General features: G+C 40.6%; 1 protein-coding gene across 1 annotated transcript in view; it reads left to right on the top strand.

Annotated features, from left to right (window-relative positions):
• Positions 1-964: 964 nt before the first annotated feature.
• LOC113802656 (polycystin-1-like protein 3) overlaps positions 965-10,791 on the top strand; it is a 56,818-nt gene continuing 46,991 nt past the window's right edge. The window contains exon 1 of the mRNA XM_070132267.1: positions 965-1,022. The gene's annotated coding sequence lies outside the window, so the exon portion shown is untranslated. The remainder of the gene's footprint in view (positions 1,023-10,791) is intronic.

Here is a 10,791-nt window from a genome sequence, read left to right as displayed (position 1 = left end):
TGAGTGACTGAATGAGAGAGAGAGAGAGAGAAACAGAGACAGAAACAGAAACAGACCTACACACACAGACAGACAGACAAGAATCTAATTTGACAGCAAGAGAAACAAAACGGCATAATATTATCCACTTACACGCGAATACACGTTTACCAAAGCAAGAGAGAGAGAGAGAGTTCCACTATCAGTTTATGGCCAATTATGAGAGTATATGTTTATGCGTTGTGCCGACACCAGCAGTATAGCTAATGTGTACAGTGTGTGCAATTGTCAACAGACAGAGAATGGATATAGAGTTCTAAGTGGAATGGGGAAGAGCGAATGTTGTTGTTAATGTCACTTTGGTTCGATTTTCTGTTTTTGGGGTGAGATAGGTTAAGGAATGGGGGGTGGGGGGTGGGGGGGGGTAGATTGAGATGATTTCGTGGTTTGAGAATGTGTGAGATGGTCTTGTCAGTGTCTGTGGCTCTGCCTCTCAATCGTACTCTCTTTGTGTCTCTCTCTGTCTCTCTTCCTTTCTTTCTCTTTCGCTTTCTCTCTCTCTCTGTCTGTCTGTGTCTCTCTTTCTCTCTCTCTCTCTCTCTCCCTCTCCCTCTCCCTTTCCCTTTCCCTTTCCCTTTCCCTCTCCCTCTCCCTCTCTCCCTCTCCCCCCCTCTCTCTCTCCCTCCCTCCCTCCCTCCCTCCCTTCCTTCCTTCCTTCCTTCCTTCCTCCCTCCCCCCCTCCCTCCCTCCCTCCATCCCTCCCCTCTTTTATCTATTATGTTGTCTAACTTAAGACGTATTCCAGGAAACAACAAGAAAATGAAAGAAATACCACCAACAAAAAGAAAACTAATAACAAACATATAAAAAGAATTTCTTCAACCTTATATATCAAAACTGTGGTTTAATGCAGAGAGACTTGGTGTTCGTGTAGCGGTGTATATAAATCAAAAAGTGATATATATCTCTCCTCATTTCAGCTGATTCTGACGGGCCTCCTCGTGCTGTGTTTCATAAGACGAAAGAACCGGTTTTCCTATTTGGTAAGTAATGATCGGGGTGTTTCTTTCGTGTAGATTAGAGCTTGGAAAGGTTCTCTTGAAGTCGTCCTGTTGCTGAAGCGTGTGGTTGAGGTTTGACGCTTGACCGGGGAAAACTCCGGGTAATATGTTGTACCAAAATTCCGCACTGGCAACTCAGACGTGACAGCCGGTGTTGCCGTCGCGGGATGTTTTCTATTTTTGAGTGTTTTGTTATTTCTGTGCTTTCTTTTCTTTCCTTTTCTTTTCGTTTCTTTCTTTCTTTCTTTTTCGTGTTTGTTCTTTTTTTCTTGCTTTTTATTTTATGATTTTCTGGGTTTCGCACTTTTTAATTTTGTTTTTTGTGTGACTTCTGGATTCATTTTAAATACTTCTCTGTATGTCATTAATGTTTTTATTGCTGTTATTAATGTTATTTTTATTATTATTTCTGTTAGCAATATTGTTAGTATTATGCATGTTGCCATTGTTACTATTATTACTTTTATGATTGTGCTTGTTATTTATAATAATAATAATGATAATAATAATATCATTATTATAGTTATTTATTGCCATTACTTTTATTATGATCATTAATACTGACATTGTTATTATCATATTCATTATCATCAGCAGCAGCATCATTAGTATTACTATTATTATTATCATTATTATTATTGTTATTATTACGGAAGATAGATAGATAGATAGAGAGAGAGAGAGAGAGAGAGAGAGAGAGAGAGAGAGAGAGATAGAGATAGAGATAGAGATAGAGATAGAGATAGAGATATAGAGAGATAGAGAGATAGAGAGATAGAGAGCGATAGAGATAGAGAGCGATAGAGATAGAGATAGAGATAGATAGATTGATAGAGAGAGAGAGAGAGAGAGAGAGAGAGAGAGAGAGAGCGATAGAGAGAGAGCGATAGAGAGAGAGCGATAGAGAGAGAGCGATAGAGAGAGAGAGAGAGAGAGAGAGAGAGAGCGATAGAGAGAGAGAGTGAATGAGAGAGCAATATATATAGAGAGAAAGAAAGAAAGAAAGAGAGAGAGAAGGGGAGAAAGAAAGAGAGAGAGAGAAAGAAGGAAAGAGAGAGAGAGAGAAAGAAAGAAAGAGAGAGAAAGAAAGAAAGAGAGAGAGAGAAAGAAAGAAAGAGAGAGAGAGAAAGAAAGAAAGAGAGAGAGAGATAGAGAGAGAGAAAGACTGAAAGAGAGAGAGAGCGAGAGAGAGAAAGAAAGAAAGAGAGAGAGAGAGAGAGAAAGAAAGAGAGAGAGAATTAGAGAGCGAGAGAGAGAGAGAAAGAAAGAAAGAAAGAAAGACAGAAACACAGAAAGAAAGAAACAAAAAAGAGAGAGAGAAAGAAAGAAAGAAAGAATAAAGAAAGAGAGAAAGAAAAGAGAGAGAGTTCGCCATCGCAACCAACCCTCTCCAGCAACCGGTATGATACACTTCTCATTAGAATTCGTTAATTAACTCATTAAAACGCGATATAAAATCTCGGCCAATTGTGTTGCTTCGTCGGATTATCTGCAGTGTCATCATGGCGTCCAGTCGCTCGGAAGGGATCGGGTCAATTTTTATTTATTTTTTTATTTATTTATCTATTATTGATATTGATTTTGTATTTATTTTTTATTTATTTATCTATTATTAATATTCATTTTGTATTTATTTTGATTTATTTGTCTATTGTTAATATTCATTTTGTATTTATTTTGATTTATTTGTTTGTTATTAATATTCATTTTGTATTTATTTTGTATTTATTTATCTATTATTAATATTCATTTTGTATTTATTTTTATTTATTTATCTATTATTAGTATTCATTTTGTATTTATTTTTATTGATTTATTATTAACATTTACTTTGTATTTATTTATTTATACGTTATTAATATTTATTTTGTATTTATTTATTTATTTATTTATTTATTATTTATATTTATTTTGTATTTATTTATTTATTTATTTATTATTTATATTTGTTTTGTGTTTATTTATTTTTTGTCTATTTATTTTGTATTAATTTATTATGAATATTTATTTTGGATATATTTATTATGAATGTTTATTTTATATTTGCTTATTTATCTAATAATATTTATTTTGTATTATTTATTATTAATATTTATTTTGTATTTATTATTTATTTATTATTACGATTTATTTTGTATCTGTTCATTTATTTATTATCAATATTTATTTATTGATATCTATATTGTATTTATTTATTTATTATTATTATTATTATTTTATTTATTCTTTTATTTTATTTATTTATTTATTTCTGTGTGTGTGTGTGTTTATGATCTATCTAGCGAAATATGGATGTGTATCCAAATCTATAGCTATATTTATCTATCTAGTTGTCTATATATCTGTCTGTCAGAGAGAGAGAGAGAGACAAGAGAGAGAGAGAGAGAGAGAGAGAGAGAGAGAGAGAGAGAGAGAGAGAGAGAGAGAGAGAGAGAGAGAGAGAGAGAGAGAGAGAGAGAGAGAGAGAGAGGAGAGGGGATAGAGAGAGAGAGGAGAGGGGATAGAAGGAGAGAGGAGAGGGGATAGAAGGAGAGAGGAGAGGAGAGAAAGAGAGAGGAGAGAAGGAGAGAAAGAAAGAGGAGAGGGGAGAGAGAGAGAGAGAGAGAGGAGAGAGAAAGAAAGAAGAGGGGAGAGAGAGAGAGAGAAGAGGGGAGAGAGAGAGAGAAGAGGGGAGAGAGAGAGAGGAGGAGAGAGAGAGGGAGGAGAGAGAGAGAGAGAGAGAAGAGAGGAGAGAGAGAGAAGAAGAGAGAGAGAGAGAGAAGAGGAGAGAGAGAGAGGGGAGGGGAGAGAGAGAGAGAGAGAAGAGGAGAGAGAGAGAGAGAAGAGGAGAGAGAGAGAAGAGGAGAGAGAGAGAGAGAGAAGAGGAGAGAGAGAGAGAGAGAAGAGAGAGAGAAGAGAAAGAGGAGAAAGAGAGAGAGAAGAGAAAGAGGAGAGAGAGAGAGAAGAGAAGAGGAGAAAGAGATAGGGAGAGAAGAGGAGAGAGAGAGAGAGAGAGAGAGAGAGAGAGAGAGAGAGAGACAGGTAGAGAGAGCTAAAGAGAGAGAAAGAATGAAAACAGAATAACATGAAACGAAAGAAACAAGAGAAGAAAGATGAAAAGGGGGTTAAGAGAGGGGAGAAGAGAAGTGGAGAAGGGAAAGAGATAATATAGTGTTGAAGATTCGTGCATCTGAGCTTGACTTGTATTACACGTTGCAACCCTTCCTGCTGCATTGCCCCCGTGTTTTGCATATAGATTGTGCAGCTCGGCAACACACCTCCCATACGTGTGTGCGGGCGGGGGGGGCGGGAGGGGGGAAGGGGTAGGGGAGGGTGGGGTGAGGGAGAAGGGGGGAGGGTGGGGTGAGGGAGAAGGGCGGAGGAAGGGTGGGCGGGAGAGGGGAAGGGGAAGGGAAGGGTGGGGTGAGGGAGAAGGGGGAGGAAGGGTGTGTGGGAGAAGGGGAAAGGTGAGGGGGAGTGAGGGAGAAGGGGAAAGGTGAGGGGGAGTGAGGGAGAAGGGGAAGGGAGGGTGGGGTGTGGGAGAAGGGAAGGAGGTTGGGGTGAGGGAGAAGGCGGAAGGAGGTGTGTGTGGGAGAAGGGGAAAGGGAGGGGGTTAAGAGGAGGTAAGGGAGAAGGGGAAAGGAGGTGAGGGAGAAGGGGAAGGGAGGGTGGGGTGAGGGAGGAAAGGGGAAGGGTGAAGGAGTGAGGGAGGAGGAAAAGGGGAGGGGATGAGAGGAGGTGAGGGAGAAGGAGAAGGGGAGGGAGGAAAGGGAAGGGTGGAGTGAGTGAGGAGGGAAAAGGGGGAGGGGAGTGAGGGAAAAGGGGAATGGGAGGGGGTGAGAGGAGGAAAGGGGAGGGGGTGAGGGAGAAAGGGGAAGGGTGAAGGAGTGAGGGAGGAGGGAAAAGGGGAAGGGTAAAGGAGTGAGGGAGGAGAAGGGGAAAGGGAAGGAGGAAGTGAGAGAGAAGGGGAAGGGAGGAGAACGGTAAGCGTGAGAGGGAGGGGGGGGGGTGAAGGAGCAGTGAGTTGACGGGTGTGTGGGTTGGCATCCGAAACCGTGAATTCTTTCCCCCTCGTGGAAGCATACTGACGTACTGTACACACATACATATGCGCATACATACACACACATAAGCTTAGACCTCAGTACGGGCGTTGTGAGACACATTTACGCGAATATGGAACACAGAATGGCCACAGACATCACTAAACACACATATTCACACTTAATCACGCATATACCCACTCAGCACTCTTATTATTATCAATAGCTTACATTATCCTCCCTATTAAAAGACATGTATTTTCCGCCACGTTTTAATTTCACTAATTAATAAAAAAGAAGAAAGCCAATATTAATAGCAGCTCATTAGATTCAAGAAAAAAAGGAGAGGGTCGGATGGTGAAATACGGAAAAGGCTAGATCAGTAGCAACTCGGAGAGGTGTCATGGCGTCTGTTCTGATGAACGTCCAACGAAGATATAACCATTAAAATCATCATTTTCCATCTTTTTTGAAAATTGAAGAGACCAAAATGATCGACCAGATTCACAAAGCATCCGTAACTTTTGTGACGTCATCAAAATAAACACCATATTTTTTTTTTCTCTCCCTCCAAAAACACGGAATCAGGCGCCATGACACCTCCTCGAGTTGCTACTGATCTAGCCTTTCCCGGTGAAATACCTCGGGTTGGTTGGCGGAGGAGGTGGTCAGGCGTGGGATGGGCGGTCGGGCAGCGAACTGGTGCTTGCGACAGAACGTGTTATTGGGTCGTTTGGGTCTGTTTATCGTGTGTTTTGGGGCGTCTTCGTTGATAGATGGATAGAAAGAGAGGTAGAGAAGAAGAGAGAGAGGGAAAAGGAGAAAGAGGAGAGGGAGAAGGAGAGAAGAGGGAGAAAAAGATTAGAGGGAGAAAGAGAAGAAGAGAGAGAGGGAGAGAGTGAGTGAGGAAAACGCACTTGAGACTGAGATAAAACCTGAGACTGAGGCAGAGATAAAGCCAGACATACATAAAGACTGACAGACTATGACTGAGACAAAAAGAAATGTATAGAATCAGGAGATACGTAAGACACTGAATCTCAACTCACAAAGAGACACATACATCACATACAAAATTTCCTGTAAACCTACACATTTTACACGAACAACATGCACGCACACATTCACGCACACAGAGCCACAGGCACACAAGCATCACACTAAAATGAAATGTTACGGTCCAGTAGTTCAGAATGACCACCAAAAGTTTTTTTTTTTTTTTTTTCCTAACTGCGGGGTAGAAAATCATAACATTTCCCATCCCCCACGCTCTGTTATGTAATGCATAATGAATATTGAATAATGGAACGAGAATGATCGAAATCAGTCGCCGATGAAAGATGTCAATTCTGTAATGATTAATATTCGTTTTCCCTTTCGTAGGTTGGTGATGGCTAATGGGGGAGGGGGGGGGGGCGAATGGGAAGGTAACTCGCTCGTCGGAATCCCATAATGGTTGATAGCGGGATTCCATAATCGTTGTTAGTGAAATTCCAGAATGGTTGTTGGCGGGATTCCATAATGGTTGTTAGCGGCATTCCATAATGGTTGTTAGCGGGATCGGCGGTTTGTGAACGGCAGTGATGATGGTAATGCTTTTATCTTCTGATAATTGCCGATTATTGTGACTGGTATGGATTGCAAAAGTGTAGGATGAAGATGGTGTGAATATGTAGGAATGAATGACATACACGCTCTTATTCATGCACAGTAAGATAGACAGACAGTCAGACAAACAGAGAAAGACAATTCGTCAGTCAGAGACACTGAGACATAAACAGACCGACAGACATGAGCAGACAGACAGACATGAGCAGACAGACACACATAAGCATATAGACACATAGAGAGAATTAAGCAGACAGGCAGAGACATAGAGACATAAGCAGACAGACAGATACATAGATACATACGCAGAGAGACAGATACATAGATACATAAGCAGACAGACACATGGAGACAAGCAGACTGGCAGACAGACACATAGAGCCATAAGCAGACAGGCAGAGACATAGAGACATAAGCAGACTGGCAGACAGACACATAGAGACATAAGCAGACAGACAGACACATAGATACATAAGCAGACAGACACATAGAGACATAAGCAGACTGGCAGACAGACACATAGAGCCATAAGCAGACAGACAGACGCATGGAGACATAAGCAGACTGGCAGACAGACACATAGAGCCATAAGCAGACAAGCAGAGACATAGAGACTTAAGCAGACAGACAGACACGTAGATACATAAGCAGACAGACACATAGAGACATAAGCAGACAGGCAGACAGACACACATAATTAGACAGACACATAGAGACATAAGCAGACAGGCAGACAGACACACATAATTAGACAGACACATAGAGACATAAGCAGGCAGGCAGACAGACACACATGATTAGACAGACATATTTAGACATAAGCAGACAGACAGAGAACAGAGACGGAGACGATCACACATACTTACAGACACTATTCGCACCACCTATAGCATTCCTTAAACAACTTCTAACTCCCTTTTCGTCATCAGGAGCCGCATATTCCTCACATCCCGTGGCGTTGATTCCTAATTCTTCCCATGTCTGCAGACTTAGCTTCTTTCCTCCATTCCTTGTTTTCCTCCGTGCCTGTCTTTCATTTGCATCTGTTGAGTTATACGTATGCATTTTCTCAGCCTTCTGTTTAAGAACGAAGATATATATATATATATATATATATATATATATATATATATATATATATATGTGTGTGTGTGTGTGTGTGTGTGTGTGCGTGTGTGTATGTATGTATGTGTGTGTGTGTGTGTGTGTGTGTGTGTGCGTGTGTGTGTGTGTGTGTGTGTGTGTGTGTGTGTGTGTGTGTGTGTGTGTGTGTGTGTATATATATATATATATTTGTATATATATAAATTGAGATATACGTATTCATTTTCTTAGCCTTGTGTTTAAGAAGGAAGATATATGTATATATATCTGTATATATAAGGTGTTCAAGAGGCCTTTTGTTATTTACAGACGTGCGTGGGTTGGTGTGGGATGGTGTGCTTTTAGGTTCTCGTTGTAGCATGTGAAATATTCAAATAAAAGTTATTTGCTGCGTTTTTTATGGGAATACGCGAAGGGAGAGGGGAAGGAGAAGGGGGTGGTGGAAGGGGAAAGGGAGGGTAAGGGGAGGGAGAGTGCGAAGGGGAGGAGAAGGAAGAGTAGGAAGGGGGGAGGGGAAAGGGAAGGGGAGGGAGTGGAGAAGGAAGAGTAGGGAGGGTGGGAGGGGAAGGGGAAGGGGAGGGAGTGGAGAAGGAAGAGTAGGGAGGGTGGGAAGGGGAGGGAGAGTAGAAGGAATAGCAGGAAGGGGGGGGAGAGTGAGGAAACAAAGTAGTTTGAAGCAGGTTACTCCGTCTTGACGAAAATCCTAGCTGGCAACTTCCGACCTAAGCCCCACCTCTTTGCCTTTTATCATTGGAAATATTATATATTTTTGCTTTTGTGGGCGGGAAGGGTCGTTTTTCTTTATTTTTCTACCAATGATATTGCTGAACCATTTTCAGAGAAAATATACTGATAAAACACCATTAAATATTGAACAGATTAACTGGGTCAGATAAAGGGGCGGTGCTTATGACATCATCATGTAGCCAATGAGATATCAGATATAGCTAGATACATAATTATTTGTATAAGTTACTGGATATCGTTGTAATTACCAGAAGTAAAACCATATTCTCCCTCTTTTATTTATAATAACGAAGAGTTCCTTGCCATTAACAGGGGGTGTCACACTAGCACTTTTTTTTTTGTTTTTTTTTTTTTTTTGCTACTGCTGGCAAATTGGCCGAATGCGATAATATCCAGTCAAACGATAATTATCGTTTCCGCTGGCAAATTTACCATGATCTTTTTGGTTCAGATCATAAGCTATAATAGATATTCGTTATAGTAATGCAAAAAAAAAAAAAATCTATGTAATATAAAACGTTTCAAAAAGAGTAAGTTGTAAAGAATATTTAAAAAATGGCAAAATTCTTTCTTGTATTTAATAAAAAGAGATACAAATTGGTAACTAGCTGCTCGCCTGTTTGTCTACATTTGTGTCAACGTCCGCTGTCAGCTGACTAGACGAGAGCCGCGAGAATACGCTCTAATTTAGCATTATACATTCGTTGTTTCGCATTAACTCGCCTCGCAGCCAGAATAACGTCCATCATCGCCAGAGCCTGTGCGGGAGTTCGAGCCATCTTGCTGTGTTTAATATTTTTCGTCGGACATTTTCCGTGATTCTCGTCGCTAGTGTGACTGAGCGCGCCAAAGTGACTACGAATTGCGTGGTGCCAGCGGAAAAGTCATGCGGAAATAGTCCAAGTGTGACACGGCCTTTAGTTTCGTTTTTGGATTCAACAGATGAAGTGGAATTGAAACTACCTGGCTAGTTGTACCTTGGTTGGAAGGGAGAGGGAGAAGGGAAGGAAGAGAGAGGAAGGGGGATATTGAGGGAGAAGAGAGAGGGAGAAGATAACGGGATGGCGATTGGGGGAAACTGAAGTAGAAGGTGAGGAAGGGAAAAGAAAAGAAGAGAAAGAAAAAACAAAATACTGGAATGTAAAGAGTAAAGCAAAAGGAACAACAACAAAAAAATACTGTCCAGGAAAGACGTAAGGACGATAACAGTAAAGTCTAATGAAAAAGAATGACAAGAGCCATACGAGCAAGGATGATATAGAAAACGGAAAGAAGAAAGTTATAAAAATAAAATGCGACAGTACTGATTGTTTCTTGGATTAGTAATCTGCTTTCACCTGAAATGAAAACGCCCCCGATAATAAGAAAATGTAGTCGTAAAATTAATTATCTGTAAGGAGAAGGGAAAGCTGGAAGAGCAATAAATGACTCGAAGGAAATAGCATAAAAGAAAACGGGTCCGTTCGCCAGCTTTCCGAGTTTTAAGGGGGGACTAAGTTATTTTTATGAATTCAGCATACCCGAAGCCCATTGTTGGTGGAGCGGTTAAAATGACAGAGATGAGACCAGCGGAAAGGAAGGAACAGGTGAAATGCGATGTGGGCGAGGGGGAGAAACGTAAAGCAGGAGGAAGAATCCGATAGAAGGACAAAAGAGAGACGTAATATTTGTTCAGGGAAGAACACTATTTTTTCTTTCTTTCTGAAAATTCGAGACCAGTAGAAATGCAAAAAAAAAGAATGAATACGTGCATAAATACCATTTTTTAAAGAGGGAGGAAGGAGGAAGGGATAATTCTGGTAATGTCTTCCAATTTCTTTCTCATTTTCTTTTCTATCGCTTTCAAACTGGTTTCTCTCACTCTGGGTTCTAATACTTGGCCAAGGCGCGGGGCAGGAAAATATTGACAAAACTCCGCAAGGAAAATATTTTTGGCGGTCGTAATTTGTTCGTTTTTTACTACTTCCTCTTTATTGCTATCTTTGTTTCTCTCTCGTTATCTCTATCTATCTATCTATCTCTATCTATATTTTACTCTGTCTTTTACTCTCTCTCTCTCTCTCTTTCTCTCATCTATCTATCTCTATCTCTATCTACCCCCTCCCTCCCTCCTTCCCTCTCTGTTTATCTATCAGTCTCTTTTTCTTTTGTCTCTTTCTCTCCCTTCATCTCCCTCCTCCTCCCTCTCTCCTCTCTTGTCTTCTCTTACTTTTTCCTCAAAATAAAATTAATATAACCTTAAAAGATAAGAAAACGCAATATGATATATT

The sequence above is a fragment of the Penaeus vannamei genome, chromosome 17, assembly GCF_042767895.1.
Source record: "Penaeus vannamei isolate JL-2024 chromosome 17, ASM4276789v1, whole genome shotgun sequence".
Lineage (NCBI taxonomy): Eukaryota > Metazoa > Arthropoda > Malacostraca > Decapoda > Penaeidae > Penaeus > Penaeus vannamei.
The sequence above is the reverse complement of the archived record's forward strand: the minus strand, read 5'-3'. Positions and strand labels throughout refer to the sequence as shown.